Source organism: Leptopilina heterotoma, unplaced genomic scaffold (assembly GCF_015476425.1).
Source record: "Leptopilina heterotoma isolate Lh14 unplaced genomic scaffold, ASM1547642v1 Lhet_95, whole genome shotgun sequence".
Taxonomy (NCBI): Eukaryota; Metazoa; Arthropoda; class Insecta; order Hymenoptera; family Figitidae; genus Leptopilina; species Leptopilina heterotoma.
Genome location: NW_025111202.1, coordinates 1,538,098 through 1,557,161, shown reverse-complemented (window position 1 = coordinate 1,557,161; position 19,064 = coordinate 1,538,098). Strand labels below are relative to the sequence as shown.

At 28.4% G+C, this 19,064-nt stretch overlaps 1 protein-coding gene across 3 annotated transcripts in view; it reads right to left on the bottom strand.

Moving 5' to 3' along the window:
* Window positions 1-18,785, bottom strand: part of LOC122512136 — a 68,602-nt gene extending 49,817 nt beyond the window's left edge. For all 3 annotated transcript variants that reach the window (XM_043627811.1, XM_043627810.1, XM_043627813.1), the window contains exon 1: window positions 17,863-18,785. The gene's annotated coding sequence lies outside the window, so the exon portion shown is untranslated. The remainder of the gene's footprint in view (window positions 1-17,862) is intronic.
* Window positions 18,786-19,064: the final 279 nt, after the last annotated feature.

Sequence of the window (19,064 nt, the reverse complement as noted above, 5' to 3'; positions counted from 1 at the left end):
TCATCGTTTTTAAAAACCAATAAATCGATCTAGTCGCTAATCTCATTGAGCTTAAAATTTATTGAAACACGCACTTTTGACATTATTTACTTTCAATTATTGTTTAAATTTTTTGTTTACACATTTTGTCAAACAGAGAAGAATAGAGATGAAATAGAGCAGTTGAGAGGACGACAGACGCGAATGAAATATAAAATAATTTCAGTCACTGGCTTTTTATTGTAGTTTCACGACGGAAGTATACATGACCTGATTCCATGAAAGTTAAGGCTTAAAACTTCCTTTTCGTAAAAGAATCACAATTCGAGATGAAAAAGAAATATTTTAACTCTTGAGTCGAATATTTCTTTCTCTGAAACCACAATGACAGTGCATTTGCAGTTTAAAAACGAATAGAAAATAAAAAAGTTTTAAAAAAGTATTGAAAATAATATTCATTTGCGAGTAGCTAAATAACTTTTATATATTTAAATACCTAAGTACCAATTTCATTGATGTCATGCATAAAAACTTTCATATGCTTTCATATGCTTTTTAAACCCTTTCAATTTTTATTTTTTGTTTTACTCAAATAAAGCTACATATCTCGTATAGCTCTTGCCTCTGACGCTCAATTGAATGAATCGATATTTATTTCCCAACTTTTATGACCATTCTATTCCTAAGATATATTAGAAAATAAATTTATTTCCATTTAGTCACTTTTTCACAGGTTTGGTCTTGAATTCTCTTCTAAAGTCATCATACAGAAAGTCAGTGTGAATAAGAAATGAGAAATATTAATGATTAATAAAGAATGTTATGTGCTTTCATTTTCGCAATTTTTCCAAAATACATATGTCATAATTATTTTCTAAGAAAAAGGCAACATCATTCAATCTACACTTTATGTTGGCTTAACAAAAAAAAAGTGATGGGTTATCATTTTCCTCCACTTTAAAACAATAAAAAAATCTCTTTTGATTCTAAAAAACAGTAATATTGGTGTGATTTATGGGCAGAAAGTTAAAAACGCTTTTCCCTGTTCATGCTATTGGCATATACAGGCACCATTTTGTATGGTCATAATTCTTATTCCAGATTATTCATTCTTTTAGTGTGATATATCCTTGCTCAATAAATGTGACCCCATAAACTTTCATAATTCTTAAATAATGCAAGGTCCTTTTAAAAGTCACGCGATTCGTCGATAAAAACTTGATTTCAGTACTCTTAAACTACGCTATTATAATATGTGTATATAATTTTAATCTCAAAACAAAAAAAGAGAAAAAAGCAATTAGAAAAGTACACAAGAGAAACGAAAGGTGGTATTATATTTTTCAAATGATTCGCAGGCATCACAGTACCTTTTTTCATCAAAAAACGTGAAAAGGGAAATTTTTTCCTCAAAAAGGGGACAAAAATTTATTTGTTTATACAACTTTCATGTAAAATTCAAATTTTTTACCTATAGCTTCTATAAAATTTTTTAAAAATAATTCGATTTTAATCAGAGTTACCACAAAAATTTAATTTTGTTTTTCCCTGATTTTTAGACAAAATTTTGACTGTAACTTCTTCAAAATTATTTCTATCATTTCAATTCAATTATTATTTTCTAGAATTTTTAACTAAAACTCTTCTTTAAAAAGAAATTATTGTCAGAAATGGAAAAAATTGAATGAACCACCTAATATTTTATAAAATTCTTTACGATATCTATATTATTTAAATCATTAACATAAAAAAAAACATATTTACATTATGTTATGTTGTGGTGTTAATAATCTAAATCAGAAATGAAACGCATTGAATTCTATAACATTGAGTCTAGATTTTATGATTACACTTTGAAAAAGATTTTAAAAAAAGAAAAAGGTGATAAAATTAAAATAAGAGGACAAAGGGGGAAAAGGGGACCAACTGTGATGCCTGTTTTTGTCTTCTTAAATACATTTATGATATAAAATTGTGAATAAAGTTTTGATTTGTAAATTAACTATTCTCGAAATAGTTCCTTCTGCAGTGCAGAGGAATGGCGTACCTTAATTTTTAGAATGTTGGAATGATTAAACCTCAATTTACGTCCCGTCTGACAAAGCTCTGAAAGAATTCTGATCCTGACACTGACATGAGAAGCACGCGAATCTCGTTGCTTGGTAAACAAACGAGAGTACTTATCCTTACGATTGCATATTTATGATGGAAAATAGCAAACGAACAAAAGTTGGAGAAAAAATGCATAAATATTTCCAATTTATGACCATATAATTTTTCACCATAACTCTTTGAGAAAAAGTTGCAAAATTACTTTTCATCTCTATCTTTGAGAGATTTTCATTGATTTATTCTAAAGTCTGTTTTCACACGGAAAAGACATTTAGATCCATTCAATTGAAATAAAAAAAAAAGTCAGCTCACCTTGATCTGTAGCTACGAAGCGAGCAATGCATTTCTTTCCACGCTTTTCTTTCTATTCATCTTTATCTTGTGACAATTTACATGCAACTACTTTAGTGACGTTGTTCAAGGATTTTTCACTTAGAATGACGAAGTGCACTTTATCAATCAAAATTCGAACTTTGTTTTTCACCACAAACTTGAATATTTTATGAGAAATATGAATGTAAAAAAGAGGAGAATAGTTCTGGTCAAATGTACATATGAATTGTAAACGAAAATGTGAAAAATAATAAATTGCTGATGAATAATAAATAATATCTGGTTCAGTGAATTGTTTATTGCAATGCAGAAAAAAAAGTTGCGAACTGTTGCAATAAATGTTCTTTGTCGATTTCGATCAGAAGGTGATTTTTCGTTCTCGAATCGTGTGGCGTCAGTTATAAAAGAAAGAAAAATCACACTAGTGATCATGTGGTATCGTCTATTCGCTTGCAGACAAGATAAATTTTTCTTTCCTTCAATGTTTCTCGACCACTCTCGATAATCATCTTTATGTGCACGTAATCCCAAAGAACTCGTCGTGTAATAAGCTTTAACGTTTATTCGCAAGAAACACTTACGTCAGAAATATAGTGGGAAGCCATTGACTGGCGCTTAATTTACGACTGCTCATTTATGAGTCATAAATATGATTTGAAATACAGTGACAGTGATCGTCGACGACGTTAGAATCTACTTGCCCGCAAATGGATTGAGCTTGACGATCAAGATCTCGGTCGTTCAGAAAATCAGAAGACAAGTCAAACTTGTATTCCGCATGCGTATTACTTAATTCAAGTTTTCAGAAGAAAAGACGTGATTTTAAAAATACATGTTTGATAAAATAATGCTTTTTTCATTCATTACTCCCACTGTATAATTAATTATTGAAAGCTGCCTTCGACTCTGCTATGGTACATTTTCGTAATCTTTTTGAGCAATTACACGGAAAAAAAAGTACGTGAATCCTTCCTTGACAGTGCTTGACTTTTGGATAGGACACAAAATACAAGGCTGTTCCATATAGTTTTTATTAGAAAATGTAAGAAAGTCCTAGAATTATTCTAGTACTAGTATGGGCCGTACTAGTACTAGAATAATTCTAGGACTTTCTTATATGTATTTTCTAATAAAAAGTATATGGAACAGCCTTGTATTTTGTGCCCTATCCAAAAGTCAAGCACTGTCAAGGAAGGATTCACGTACTTCTTTTTTCTGTGTACTCAAATTTGACATATGAAAGTAATAGACGATGATTTTCTTTCTATCGAAAGAAAAGAGAAATAATACTTTTGCCCTAATCTCGCAAATATATTGTATCATGCCTGTAAGAGTTGAAAATTTATGATAAATCTGCATGAATGCTTCCGGATTTATCTCAAAAATATATCAATTGCACACGAGGATTATGAATAGAAGAAGAAGCGTGATATCTAAGTAACATAGTAGAAGCAAATCACAATTTGACATGTTTATGGATAAAATCTCGACTAGAGCGATCGTTATCTTATCAATGTGACTTGCCCTTCGCCAAGATAAGAATGACTTTATCTGCATTTTTTACTTTTGAATCGAATTTCCACTTGATAAAAAGTTTTGTATTTAACAGTATACATTCTCTCAACAAATTGTATTTTTTATTGATTGCAAGCGAAATTCTTAAAAGAAAACTAGAACATTTCTATTTTTCATTTTGCAATAAAAACATTATTTTGCGTTCATTTTACATATTTTATTCAATATTAAAGAAAGCATTAAATTTTATACACTAAAGAACAAATTATTAATTGAAAAAACTATTTAATGACAAAAAATTCAAAAGACAACATTTGACTTGACTTCTTCTCATACTTATAATTTTTATGACTTTTTGCTGATTAGTGTTGAGCGCAATTTGACATAAACTATATAAGATAAGAGTAACAAGTTATTTCGACCTTCAAGTCAGTTTGGCATTGTCTAATAATCAGTTGTGTATAAATTTAAATTTCCATACTAATATTTTTATATAAATTTCTTGCCATATCGTTAGTTTTATAAACACAAAATTAAAAAATTAATTTATTGAAGAAATAATTACACAAATACTTATCAAAGTGTGTACTCCTTTTCTATAGTTGTCAATTAAATCTGAATAAGTGCATATGCACTTATTTTTTTAAGTGGGAGACTTTTCACTTATTCAGATTTAGGGAGAAAATAAATTGTTATTAAGAGAATACAAGCATTTTTAAAAAATTCCATGGCAATCAAAATATTTTGAGATTTAATTTGTAAAATATCTTTTAATATTGAAATTTCTGTATAGAAAGTTTAAATCAATTAAAAAAGATTCTGTTAAAACATTGTTTAACTCTGTAGTTTATCTTAGTTTTCATATAAAAAAGCTCATTCGAAAAAACTTTTGTATCATTGTAAAATTTTGTGAGTCTTTTGTTGATTGAAAGGTTTAAAACAGAATACACCAGGAATACAGTTTATATACAGTTTATATCGAACTTGAAATACAAGAATTGTTTTATCCTGAATTTTGTGGAATGCGACAATTTAAAGTTTGCAGTGGTGTAAGATAGGATAGAAACAGTTCTTTTGTAAAATATACTTTAATTGTTCGACAAAATATGCAAATAAGTAATCGAATAATAAGAACTATAGTTGAAAATGAGTGTTTCGCTTAATTTTATAGCGTTTATTTACATTTTATGCCTCTTAAGATTGTTGCATTCGATGAGTTATCTTTGCAAGTGATACAATAGAAGATTGCGTTAGACATGCAAGTAGTGTTTACGTCTGTATGTACACCGTTCTGCGTTCATGTGAAAGAGAAGCCACAGTACAGGGCGAGCCTCTCGTGGTGCGCGTGTGTCGCGACGGAAAATTCCTTATCGACTATAGGTCTTGAAGAAAAAAATCAAAGACCGCCAATGAGTCGCCTTTCAACACAGATACAAAAGAGAATATGAGGAAAACAGTTCGAGTTCATTCAAGTTTTCAAATTAGATTCCTTTCAAGTCTTGATAACATTTTTTACAAATACCGTGTAACCAAGCTTTGTCCCAAGTTCAGCAACTATGAAAAAAAAAAAAAATGAAAAAGAAGAAGAAGCAACGGCTAATAATTTATTCCACTTAATATACACATGGCTTATATTCAATAAAAGTTTAAACAATTTCAAAATTTAATTACTAACTTTAATGGAATGAGTTCTTAAGCCTTTTTGCCTCTCAACTTTTACTGCACCCAATAAGACAACTTCTCTGAGATTGAAAAGTGGATTAAACTTATAGCACTGTGTACAAATTTAGCTGCTGGTTATCATTGTTTTAGGATTAGTGAATATATTTTCTTGTAGTAATCAATTACACTGGAATTAGGTTATTCATTTAAATCTCAAATAGCATTTTATAAACTCTCGGTAATTAAGCATAAATACAAAAGAATCAAGTGTATTTTATTATCCGTAGTTTTCATATAGCTTTTAGAATGAAAACCCGTTTACAGCAAATTGAGTCCAAGTGCCAAAGAGGAGACATTTAATTTTTCGGTACATCGACGAACCGAGCAGGTGGTTTGTATTGAATTGGAAGTACGTTTAAAAGTACTGAGGCGCAAAAATAGACTCTACCTTGTTAAAGAGCGATTGCCGAGAAAATACAATTATTTCTCACTATATCAAAAATCCTCAAGTGGAAATTAATAGAAATTTAAGATGACAATTTTTATTCAATTATTCTTCTTCTTTGTTCTTTGTAAATAGATTGTTGTTTTTGGAAATAAAAAATGAATTATTCATTTCAATAATCCATTTTTTAATAAAATTTTTGCTTCTTCAAAAATAGTTACATATACAAGTATAGGAGAAAAAAAGAAAAGCAATGAAATAAATGTCAGAAAGGGGACGATAAATATTAGGTACTGAGGATTTTTTTATACCTTCCCATTTCCCGTTATAGCTTCATTGCGGCATCATACTAGTAGATTATTAAGTTTTGAAATGATTATCTACGTAGTCATTGAAAAAATTTAATGTTTATATCCTTATACAAAGTTAATCTCTTTTCAGGTACAGTGGAACCTCGATTAGCCGAACTAATTGGGGCGGCACCTGGTTCAATTGTTCAAATTATAATATAAAAAATTATTACTCGTGAACTCAGGGTTGCACAATTTTAAAAAAATTGTTATAATACATGAAGAAATCGATCACTCCGGAGCAATCGATATCTTCATGTTTTATAATAATTAAAGATGACCGACTGATAAAATCATTATTTTATATTATAAGAATATTCTTACTGTAACTTGATAAAAATTATTCTCATTTCAATTCAATTATTTTCTAAAATTTTTAACCAAAATTCTTTTTTAACTCTCTGCTGAATCTATAATACTTTGTCTTTAAATTTGAATTAGTAAATATGTTTACTAATTGGAATTAGTGACTGACTTTTTGCTTTTGAATCAGTAAATTTTACTATTAAATTAGTAGAAACGACTATTTATTAGTAAAATCTGCTAATTCTAAAGCAAAAAGTCAATCACTAATTTAAATTCGAAACCATTTTTTCGAATTCAAATTTAGAGTTTAATATTCAATATTATTAAATTTTGACCATGATTGAATTTCTGCGAAGAATTTTATTACTTTTGAAAATAAATGAATTCTTGAGACGAATTTTTAAATATCTAATTTTTTCTTTTATGAAATTTTATTGAAATAGTAGATATTGAAAAGAATGGAATTTTGATAAATTATTGAAATTAATTAAATTTCTACGATGCATTTTATTAAAATTAGGTATTTTGAAAAAATTGAATTGTTAAAAAGAATTTCATTAAAATTTTTGTAAATAATTTATTTACTTAAAAATGTATTAACAATAATACTTAAATTCTGATAAATAAATTATAGGAAGGCTTTTTAAAAGAATTGAATTTCTTTGGTGAATTTTAATAAAATTTTTAAGAATAATTAAATTTTTTAAGAAATTCCATTAAAATTGTATTAAGAATATAATTGAAATTCTGAGATGATTTTTATTATTTATGAAAATAATTGAATTCCTGGTAAAAAATGTTATTCTTTATGAAAATAATTCAACCATTGCGAAGAAATTTGTAAAAAATTTGTAAATAATAGAATTCCTGTGAAATTTTTATTATTTAATTCATTTATTCAAAATTGAAATTTTCTAAAATTTCAAATAAAAATCTTTTAAAGTTCATCTATTTATAAAAATTTAAAAAAAATTTTTCCTGACATTTCCCTGACTATACTGACAAAAAAATTTTTTCCTAACATTTCCCTGACTTTACTGACATGTGGCCACCCTGAAAGTTTACACGGAAAGAAAATTATATTAAATTTTGTAAAAGTGCTTCTCAATTTAGGGAAAAAGTGCACCAAACCGAAATTTTGATATCAAAAATACTAAACAGTGAAAGGAATAATATGAAATTTAGTATAATAATATCAAATATCAAGAATTTTAATCTAACTTTACTAAATTTCAAATTATTTCTTTCACTATTTAGTATTTTTGATACCAAAATTTCGGTTTGTTGCACTTTTTCCCTAAACTGTAAAAACTTTTACAAAATATATATGATATGTGTTAATATATGTAATAAATTTTCTCTCCGTGTATAAAATTCCCTGACATTTCCAGGTTGCTTGGCAACCCTGGTTGAACTGCATAATTAGTTCAAGAAAATAAGGAAACATTGTTTCTATAGAAACAATAGAATATTAACTAAAATTATAAAATACTTTTTAAACTTTGAAAAAATTTGCTAAGCAGAATAATTTTTTAAAAATATATTTCGATTTAAAAATGAAATGAAATTCTAATTATTATTTGATAAAAAATTGTCCTTGCCGTTTCTGACCTCATTTTTTGCTCCTCATTTTTCACGTTTCATCCACTCTTTTTCTATTTGCTTTATAGAAACATATAGGTATTTGTCTTTTTGTTTCTCTTGTTTCTACACTTATTCTTCAACCTCGCACTGTCTCTTTAATTAAAAGTTGTCTTCATTATTCTCTTTCACAAATATTTATTCCAGACACTTTCTTTAGATTTATAATTTTTAATACTTGAAGTTGAATGAAGGAAATACCCCAAAAATAAATAAAGAAACAATCATCAAAAGAAGAAAATAAGAAGGTGGAATAATTAATCTAATAATTATTACGGTCCACACTCCCACAAAAGCAAATAAAACTGAATTTTATCCTTCCTAAAGTTTCTTTAATGTTTAGTACACATATGCGGAAATCAAACATTGGCATGTATGGAGAATACTCTGAAATGTAACGTAAATAGTACGAAAAAACTATTATTGTCACTTACATCGCTTTATAAAAAAAATCAATTAAGAGAAATATTTTTTGTTTCTATACATTATTTCGTAGTTTGAAGTTTTATTTAAATAATATCATTAAAATTCCTCCTTTAATACTTGGGAGAATTATTTGAGTCATTAAATTTTATACCTTCTTACTCTCACAACAAGATCTGATAAGAATAAGTAATATTATCATATAAGCTTAAAAGTGGCTGTGAGAGTCAACTTCAAGTATAGGTACAAGCTTCACTCTTCAATTAGGACCAGCAAACGGTGATAACTGTTTTTGTCTACTCATTTATTATTAAAATAGCTTTCACAAAAGAATATGAAAATTCATTACATTATAATATAATGTGCGAAATGGAGAAAAAGTGTAAATAGAAAATTGATAAATTAATAATGTTTTTAAGAAAAATATAATAAACATAATTATTCTTCTATTTTCAACACTGAGAAAACATTATACTTAAATGAAACACAAAAATAATGTTAGACAATTTTGTTTAATTGAAATTAGTTTGTAAGTTTAATCTCAATATATAAAAAATATCTAATGCATTAATTCAAAAGTATTATTTGTTTGAATAATTATATTTAATTTAAACATATTTTCTGTTACGGTTTAAACAAAAATTATGTTTAAAAATTTTATGTTTGAATCAAACTTAAAAGTTGACTACAGATATAATTTAAAATCAATCACAATTTATGTTTGATTTCAATATATATAATCTCTTAAACTGAACCAGAAAATATGTTTGAATTAAACTTAAATATGTTTGACTGTATAGCAAAGATATTTTAAGTATGATTAAAACAAAATTTGTTTGAATCAAATAATTTCTTTTCTCAGTGAAGATTCATAGAAAATCAAAATAAAGTGAAGAAAATTATAAAGCTAAACTTTACAAACATGTAATTAGAATTTGAATTGCTTTCCAGTTTCTGAAAGTAATTAAGCAGTTCGCTAATGCACTGTGGATGTAAGTTCTATTGTCGAATTAAAAAAAAATTAGTGAATTGAAGAGAAGAAGATTTTTAATTTTAATTGTGATGACTGTGACTGATTAAAATCAGTGGATAGATTTTTGAATTGGGAGGTAGGTAGACAACTTGTGAGAAATTGAAAGAGGAGATCAAAAAAGTCTACTGCAACCAGACTTGTGTACAAGCTGGTTTGGTCCATGTTTGGTCATAACAAGATCCTACTCTGTGGTTTGTTTTATAAACGCACGGTAGTCATCAGGGGCGCCACTACCTGTTTCATCCTCCCCCTGCCTTCCTTTTCTTTGAAAAGCTTTTTCTCTTACAATTAAAATATACTCTTTCAAGTCACGTACTTAACACAATAGTAAGAATGTACTGTACATATATATTGGCGATTACGCGCAGTGCTAACGATGTCGAGACGTCGTAATACGCGGTGTTGGCGGTATTGCACTGTTTGTATATCAATATCGGAGGATTCTGCGATCTGCGGTCGCATGTGCATCCATCTTCGAGACGCCTCTCTCGTCACGTCAGCGAAACGTTATAAACATTGTTGCCGAGAATTAAATTCTCCAGCATTTGCAGAAACCAATAAATATCGTATTTTAGCTCTCAAGTGTGTTTGTGTGTAAACGTGAAACCACAGGTCATAAACACACTCGTCATTAATTCATATCCCCGTGCTAACCAGACAAATGACATAATAGAATATTGCTCGTTCTATATGACTGCGATGACTGCTAAAAAGCATTCATTCAAGTCGGTGCAGTGCATTTGATAGTGCGGTTCAAACAAATTAAGGGGCACGAAAATCAGCATCCGGATTTTTAAAAGCGTGCCCTGCGTCATTTTCTCTCTGCAAATAATTGTAATGAAAATAAATAAGAATTAATAAGAAGTATGAATTTGAGTTATTCCTCAAATTGCCTTTTGTGATAAAGAATATAGGGCAGGATGGACGAAGAGGGTGGTGGGGATAGAAGGTCATCGCGTGATACTGGATGAGGACGAGTGTGTGGAATGTGCAGAATGCAACTGACGCACCTGCTTTGAGGCTTCAAACTAAGACGAGTTGGATCAGGCTCGCAGATAACGAACATTGAAGTGGAGAGAAAGAGAAAGAGAAAGATAGAGAGAGGGGGGAGTCGAAAACAAGTTCAGTTCAGGGAAACTATAAAGAAACAACCAAAATCCTCACAAAATACAAATCATACCAATTTCATCACTTTAATACTTCTCTTTCACAATGACAATGGGAAACAATGTTATTTCCAGTATTGATTTGCGAGAAAATCATTTTTAAAAAACTAGACTTTGAAAAATTGAAGCTAATGCGCAAAATTATATACAATCCTTTCGTGAAAGCAAGACACCCTAGGCATTTCTAAAAGCACTAGCAAAAAGCTCACCAACTCGTGCGGTACAATGCTAGAGCGTCTCTGACCTGGAAGATGACTGAAAATTTCAAAACCAGAATTCACTTTTGAGTTCAAACTTTTCTTTTTCATCATACCAATTTTATGTTCTTAATCATTTGAAGCTTTTTTTTGCAACTTGAAAAATGCTACACACAGAGCCAGGCATCAACCTGTTTTCCTCAAAAAAGGTGAAAACAGGAATTTTTTTCCAAAGGGAACAAAAATTTATTTGCTTATACAACTTTCATATATGATTCAAATTTTTTGTCATATAGCTTCCATAAAAATTTTTAAAAATGATTCGATTTTAATCAGAATTAAAAATATGAAAAATTCAGATTTTCAAATATTTCAATTTGAAACTTTTTCAAAATTCATTTACTTCTAAAAATTCACGCTATTATAATGCTTTTAATATTCAATTATGTAAAATTTTAACTGAAATTTACTTAAATCAATTTCTGTTAGAAAATTCTACGAGAATTCAATTATTTAAAAACAAAAATAAATAATTTATATTGAATAATTGAATGTTCTTAATATTAAATTCTTATAAAGAATGTTATCAACAAGTTTTTAAATAATTAAATTCTTTTGACGAATTTAAATAAAATGTTTAAAAATAATTACATTTCACTTCTAGTATTGAAAACATAGTTTTAACATAAGATCTCACAAATTATGACCAATTCCAAAATTAATTACGGAATTTCAAATACTAGCTGAAAATTAATTAAAATGCCACTTGGAAATGAAATTCGACTTGAACTTTACACAATTCTGTCCAACTGCTATAAAGCAATAAGTTAAAAACACAATCTGTATTAATAGAAATGAAACATTCATTTTTGATTTTAATAGGCACTAATGAGAGAAAAGTAGGAAGGAAAAAACGAAAAAAGTAAAGGTCAGCCTCGCGAGAGGTGTGGCACGAATCTGTTGAACTTTTTAGATCTTCCTTATCAGAAAGATTAATCGCTTAAAATTTTTAGAAGTAACAGTAATTTGTTTATTTCTATAACGTCACCATAATCATTCAAAACACAAAGATGATATCGAGGAAAGAACCTCTATCTTGTGTATATCAAATATGATAACAATCTAAAGCTGATGTAATAGAATGGTGTTCTTATATCAGCCATATTTAACTTTAAATTTCTCTTTATATTGTGTTAGATCCAAAACTATATACAATTTTTCTTATACAGACACTTTTAAATATGCATATGTAACTGGTGAAATTTAGCGTGACCTTTAAATTTCCTTAATATCTCAATAATTAATCAAATTTTTAATTACACCTACAATGAGAAAATTAATTTAATCAATATCTTTTCGTAATGACTCATTTTTTCATTTTTCATTTTTTCTCCAACCTACGCATTCTTGACAAAAATAATTTTAAAATGTTTATTTTCAAGTTCAACAAATGATAATGGAAACTGCATTCAAGTTATTATAAAAGACAGGTATTTGAAAAATTATTTCAAGAAAGAAGAAACGCTAGAGAGAATATCGACATTTTATTAAATCCTTGTTTCAAGAAATTTCTCTTCTCTCAGCTTGGTAAAATTTTCCTTCAATAATACACAAGTGAAAGAAACTTGATCCACCAACAAAATAACTGGTGCTTTTATTTTCTGCAGAAATTTCATCCAAATAATAGATTACTTTTGTAATTATTTCTTTCTTACATTCTTATTTTTATATAAAAATACTCTGAAATAAGGCAAGTAAACAGATGATTGAACAGATCGATCAAGAAAATATTCAGTAAATCCACAACTACTGTGTAAACTCAAACCCGCTTTAACTCAATAACATTTCCTGTCACGTACACAATGTGTAGAAGATCATTTCGGGAGCAGACTATTGAAGAAAGATAAACTCTAGAAAAGAATGATTAGATCGAGAGAGAGAGAGAGAGAGAGAGAGAGAAAAGAAAGAGTAAAGAAAATAAGAAGAAGAAGAAGAAGAAGAAGAAAAGGGAAACAATCTAATCATCAATATTCATTAATTTAAATTTCGTCATAGGTTATTAAAGCATTTAAAAGAACACCTGTTAATTATTAATTTTCAAAAGAATTTTACATTTTTTCCTGTTGATAACTGCGATTTATTTTCGTCCTTCTACAAGTGAGTAGATCTACTTAAAAAAAGTTGTTACAATTAATTATTTTCCTTGAATATTGGTGGTTTAAAATTTAGATTTTAAAATATAAACACAGGAACTTTGAAACATTCGTCGTACATATTGTTCGACAACTAAAGATAAGATTGAATCGTTGGAAATATCTTTTATCGTCGCAGGTTGCAACTCATCTGATTCTTTGTACTCTTTGACATTTTCTTTTAATTGCTCACTAAAGCTTTTAATTGGAATGGGTTTCTGTTTTGCGCAATGAAATAATTGATATGACTGCGAAAAGTATTTCTATTAATCAGTAATCGTCAAAGAATGAAAAGTACCAAATCATTGTCCAGGAAAAAATTGCGAACTTCTATTTTAATTAAAATGAAACATAGTTTGAATTATTCTCTAAAGCCACATACATGTATCTTCTTAATTCAGATCAGAATTTCCCTTTTCATTGTGTCTGCACTTTCATTTTAATACTTGGCTCTACTCCTGTAAGACGCTATTATAGATTTTCTTCAGACACATTATATTTATCAAATAATAGACCGAAAGAAATTTCCAAGTTAACAAATTCTTTTTTATTATTTGACATTGTAGGATTTAAAAAAATTATGCAAATACAATTTTTTTATTCAATTTTTCTCAAACAAGAATGTAAAATAATTTGCAATCTCGCAAACTATTTGTGAATTTAGTATTTACACTTTCCAATTGGTCAAATTTATATAATAATTCTGTCCATCTAATGTCGAATTTAATATTTGATACTTTGTATAACTAGACAGTTTTCAATGTCATCAAAATTTGCAATTTCATCTAAATTACGCTTACTTTTCAAAGTTTACATTTTCGCATATTAGAATTAGAAATCTAGGTCTCTTCATTATATTTACAAAGAAGTGAAATATAAATGTACATATATATGCTTTTTATCTAAATCCTCTGACTTTTGTTTCAGTTTTAAAATTGAAATATCGTTTTTCGCCTAATCCTATATTCATTTTATTGTCTCGAGAAAAATAATTTCTGTGACAGATTTGAAGAATAAAAATAAAAAAGTGTCCAAATTGAATGATGTATTTAATTTTCAGGCAAATATACTCTAATTATGATATAGACTAATTTGATGAAACTTAAAAACCCCAAGGGACCTACATCCCATATATTATCAACAGTTCAAATTCGATCGCAAAATTCACGCTTGCGTACAAATATGACACTTGAAAGCATATTACAGTGAATTAACAGTTTGCGAGCCTTCGTTATAAAACCACATTCATTTATATCTCGGTCTCGGGATGTTGCTTGAATTAATAACCGCGCGTACAACTTTGGCATTATTTGATATATTCCTTTCTTTCCTTCCGATTGATGTTTACTAATTTAATTAAAAACATTTTTTTAAACACGTCGCGAAATATCGGTATAATCAATTATGACAGAAGCTCATTATTATTAATTTTCATATTCTTTTAAAATAACATCAACTTTAAACTTTATATTAAATTTAAAAAAAAACTGTAAAAGCACGGAACTGCTTTTCTTCTTTATCAATTCAGAAGGTCTCGGAAAAAAACGTTTTCAATGTTGAACGTCGACGCTCGACGCTAACTTCAGGTACATAGTTCATAACCACAATTGTCAAATAATATGCGAAAAGAAATTCTCTTACATTTTTTTAAAAAGACCAAAAAATGTGATTACGTAACACTGAAACCCCATGAAAAAAATTTTCAAGACAAAATTCCCAACATTCTCAGCGGTATCATAAATGTTTGAAGATTTCTTCTGATGACGTCGACCATGCACTCTCAGTCGAGCATATCTACAGGTCGTTGATATCAAGTCTCATGTTTTCTCAGATAAAGGCATTATTATTCTTGTCTGTTTCAAACATCGAGCTCCGTCTATAATTATTGACAGATGCGCTCACTTACAATAATTGTAATGACCATATAGCCCGGATTCTAGTATTATTAAATCTTATAATCATAAAAAGTTGTAAATATATTAAACATATTATCTCACTGAAAAATTTAACGTTTATTGTTAAAGATAATTTCTTTCTTGTATATAATTTACAATGTAACGAAATTACTGTATTCGTGAAAAATCAAATTACTTTCTCAAACTTTGAACATACATTTTAAAATCTGCTTTAAAAAAATTAGTTGAATATTTCCTGTGTATAGAAAAGTTCTTTTATAATGATAATCTCAAGTACTTTCTTGCTGAAAGAAAATTCAATGTTAAGAATCTACTTATCACTGAAAGAAAAAAGTATCTAATAGTGATTTTCATTTTTTTAATTGAAGTAATAACAAGCTATGACAATTTTTTCAAAGTTCGATTGTCAAACGTATTGAAATAAATATTTTTGACCTGAACTTGCCTAAAATGAAACTAGTTGGGTACTAACAATCTACAACATCTGGAAAGTTTGTTATGCATATCCTGATAAAGTGATAAAGATAAAAAATGTGACAAAGAAATAAGTTCAGATAATTACCTCTTTATCTTTCTTTATATATATATATATATATCTATAGGAAGGACGAGTATCACTTCTCCCAACAGTTTTAAAAAAAAAAGTTAAATTTAAAAAACCAATTTCTTTCAAAAACAGAAAAAGAAAAGTTTAGAAAAAGTCTTTACTTATTTTACGAACCTTTTGGTACATTAATTAAATTGAGACTTGATGAATTATTTATTAGAAAATCAAGTGCATTTTCTTGTTACAAAATCACTACTGAGACAGGTCAACTCCATTTCTAGCAACAGTTAATAGTATTCAGCACTATACCGGAAGAAGCATTTCCTCACTTTCAACATGCTTTATCCACTATTTACTATTGTCTATCTAAATTTGTTTATATATACTGTATACATATAATGTATGCAAACATCTGTGTAAATTCTGCTATAGACTCAATAACATGCTGAACGAGCTCATTTAATATTTTATTTAAAAAAAAAAAAACTTTCAAAATTTTTTTTATAATAAAATATACAAGTACAGAAAAGTAAACGAGCGAAAACAGAGAATTTTACATAACATACGAATACGCATAGGTTATTAGCATTAGGTCATGCTCAACGTTAAGTCGACTGACAAATACGCAGTATTTGAGAACTTCCGGTCTCTCATCTTTCTTGACTTTCGTGCAATTTTGTTTTCATTTTCAACATTTCAGATATGACTAATAGTTTACGAAAAACTATTTTTTATTTCTGTAAGAATTAAATGAATGAAATTTCCTTTTGTCTTCTAAAGCATTTTCCATTGATGTTTTTCTAATTAAGTATTCACGCAAAAACTTGATTATGATGAAGAATGCATGTAATGTTTATTTCCTTTTTTGTTTAGTCAATTTAATTATTAAACTAGTAATAAATTATGTACCTACCTACATTATGATTATGAATTTATTCATATTCAATGTCGAATATTATAATCCAGAAAACAGATTTTTCGATAGCATTCAAATAAAATATTCTTCATAGCTTAATTTTAGGAAAAATTTACAATATTTTTTTAAAGTCAAGGAAATGATTGAATGTGCTACAATTATTTTTCAAATTCTACCACATATTCTTTTGAATCATATTTATCAGAAAAAATATTCTTTATAGCACACTGTGATTATTTTGAACAAAATTTTCGATTCTAATTTTTTTTCAAATCGACAATTTATGAACATTATTACGATTTATTAATTATTTTTCTTGTCTCAGCATTTAACAGCGCATTTTTTGTATATAAACACTCGTGTAAATAATAGTGTTATTTTCAGTTGATTTATTTACGATTTAGTTTCTTAAAAGTTTCGACAAATAAAAATGAGAAGAATGTTGCGTCAACTTTCAATTTTAATTTGTTTCACGTGATTATAAGTGCAGATGCTTTAGGATTTAAAGGTTTTCATTTGATTGCTTCATTAGTTGCCTCATAATTGATTGCGCAAATACACTGAAACTTGTAAAGTTTTAAAAATTAAATAAACCTTAACTAAACTTTACGAAATGAGAGCGAACGTTTCTACTAATCTTTATGTCTTATAATTAAACTAAAAGCAATATTGTCAAGTCGTAATGACAGCGACTCTCTTTCTAATCTTAATACAACACTTATTTTAGGTTGAAAAAAATAATGACGATTATAATGCATTATTTTGGGACAATTAATTAAAAATTGATTTTTGTTGAAACAAAATTTTTTTAATAAATTGTCCCATTGAATTGAACTTGATGAATAATAATATAATAATTGTTTTCGTCATCTAGATTGCTTATTTAATAACATTTGAATGTGCGTTATATTGTCTTATTCGACCTGTTTGACGTTGAAAGATTTATGATGTTCGCGATAGTAGACTGACGAAAATGTCAGTACTTTTTTTTTTACATAAATTAGTTATAACTTATGTTTACAATTTACTATCATTAATATGTGTTTTAATGTTTTCTGTGATTCCAGTTCTGTAAATCATGAAGAATGATAGTGGAAATTTAAAAAAATTCAGATTTCGAATTACATACCTTGGAATGATTTTAAGGCCTTGGAATACCGAGGAATGTTGTTACTCTTTGCTCTTCAACAGACTATCAAAAAATGACACTGCATGACACTTTGGCGAACACTAAAAAAATGAGGGAATGTTTCTTCTTTGTTTTCTTGAGTCGTAGCTTCTTATCGCTATCACACACGACAATTACGCATCCTTTTTCAGTCTAGTGGAAGAGAAGTTAAAGTAGGTGAGATTGAACGTTAGGGACAAGAGTCATAATTAACCATTGACCAATCAATGGATAAGAAAGAGTTTAAGAAAAACTTTCGATAATAAAGATTTGAAGATGGGAAGATGGGAAGATTTTTATAGGTGTCAGAAGAAAACTGTCACTATTGTTCACGACCTTTTATTCACATGCGATTTTTGGTACTTTTAAGTTTACTTTCAAGTTTAGTTTTAAGTTTGAATAAATCACTTTTTAAAATTGAAGATCTCACTGATTGTTTCATTTGAATTTGGCTCGCATGACTTTAAAGTTTAAAGCAACCGTTTTGGCGAGCTCGAGATGAATCGAGTGAAATTAATTGGAAATAAACTTGTAGATAGTGCAATGAGTTGTTGAGTCTTGACTTTTAAAAACCGGAGCTCCTGCTCCGGATCCGATCGAGCAGGCACTGACCCCAGAAAAGTGAGACGAGGATCCACGAGCTCGACACCGTCGATGGCACGAAAGTGCACAGTCGTCCTTGCGGACAAGGCTCGGAAAACTTGTTTCTCGCGATATGTGACACGTTCTATCGTTGGCGGCCCGATTCGAGCGCGACAACGCTTTTGTCTGTCAGAGGCGTCAAAGAGAACGCGGTAAACTGAACTGGACCCCATACCAGTGCTGCCAGGTACCCTCACCAAACGCAACTGCGCTTGCGCGACAAAAATGCTTCTATTTGTAGAATAAAACTTCTCCATCTAAAGTACTTTATATGTATAATATAAAACGTTTTAAAAATGCGCGGTTCATTTCGCCAATAAGATAATTTTTGTAGTGCAAGCTAAGTTGCATTTGGTAAGGGTACTTCTGATTAGAAGGTAATTTTGTAAAAGAAGAAATTGAAATTGTTAAAAAAAAGGTTTAAAATTAAAGTGAAATGTTGAATCAAGTGAAATGTTGAATAAAGTTAAAATGTTATGAAAAATTTAAAATTTAAAAATTACACCGTTAAACTGAAACTA